The following is a 1,520-nucleotide window of genomic DNA, read 5'->3' as shown; positions in this document are numbered from 1 at the left end:
TTATCAGGAGATCGTCCAAGTATGGGATAATTGTGACTCCATGTTTGCGCAGGACCACCATCATTTCCGCCATTATCTTGGTGAAAATCCTCGGGGGCCGTGGAGAGTCCAAACGGCAACGTCTGAAATTGGTAATGACAATCCTGTACAGCGAATCTCAGGTATTCCTGATGGGTGGCATATATGGGGACATGAAGGTACGCATCCTTTATGTCCAGAGACACCATAAACTCCCCCTCCTCCATGTTGGCTATTATCGCTCTGAGTGATTCCATTTTGAATTTGAATCTTCTTATGTACAGGTTTAGGGATTTCAGATTCAAAATAGGTCTGACCGAACCGTCCGGTTTCGGGACCACAAAAAGGGTTGAATAGTAACCTCTTCCCTGCTGGTGCAGGGGAACCTTGATTATCACTTGCTGTATACACAGCGTTTGAATTGCAGCTAACACTACATCCCTTTCCAATGTGGAAGCTGGTAGGGGCGATTTGAAAAATCGGCCCGGGGGCACCTCCTCGAACTCCAATTTGTAACCCTGGGTAACTATTTCCAACACCCAGGGATTCAGGTCCGAACTGACCCAGGCCTGACTGAAAAGTCGAAGACGTGCCCCCACCGGTGCGGACTCCCTCAGGGGAGCCCCAGTGTCATGCTGTGGGTTTTGGAGCAGCCGGGGAGGACTTTGGTTCCTGGGCACCTGCCGAAGCAGGTGCTCTCTTGCCTCTGCCCTTACCTCTGGAGAGGAAAGAGGATCCCCGACCTCTTTTGGACTTGTGCGACCGAAAGGACTGCATCTGACAGGGTGTTACTTTCTTTTGCTGTTGGGGTATATAAGGTAAAAAATTTGATTTACCTGCTGTGGCTGTGGAAACCAGATCCGTCAGCCCATCCCCAAACAATACATCACCCTTGTAGGGTAGTACTTCCATATGATTCTTGGAATCCGCATCACCCGTCCATTGGCGAGTCCATAAGGATCTTCTCGCTGAGACAGACATGGCATTGGCCCTAGAAGCTAGCAATCCAATGTCCCTTTGAGCATCCCTCATAAATAAGACTGCGTCTTTAATATGGGCTAGAGTTAGGAATATAGTATCCTTATCCATATTATCAAATTGATCTGTCAGCTCATTTGTCCAAGCTGCAATTGCGCTACACACCCATGCCGACGCAATTGTCGGTCTTAGCACAGCACCCGTATGAGAATAAATACACTTTAAGGTAGTTTCTTGCCTGCGATCTGCAGGGTCCTTAAGGGCTGCTGTGTCAGGAGACGGTAGCGCCACTTTCTTGGATAAGCGCGTCAGGGCTTTGTCCACAGTGGGGGGTGGTTCCCAAATCTCCCTGTCCTGCTTAGGGAAAGGGTATGCCATATAAATTCTTTTGGGGATCTGCGGTCTCTTATCCGGAGTCTCCCAAGCTTTTCCAAAGAATTCATTTAATTCATGAGATGTGGGAAAGTTAATAATCTGTTTCTTTCCCTTATACATGTGTACCCTTGTGTCGGGGACAGAGGGTT

The sequence above is a fragment of the Pseudophryne corroboree genome, chromosome 4 (assembly GCF_028390025.1).
Source record: "Pseudophryne corroboree isolate aPseCor3 chromosome 4, aPseCor3.hap2, whole genome shotgun sequence".
Lineage (NCBI taxonomy): Eukaryota > Metazoa > Chordata > Amphibia > Anura > Myobatrachidae > Pseudophryne > Pseudophryne corroboree.
Note: the sequence above shows the minus strand (reverse complement) of the source record.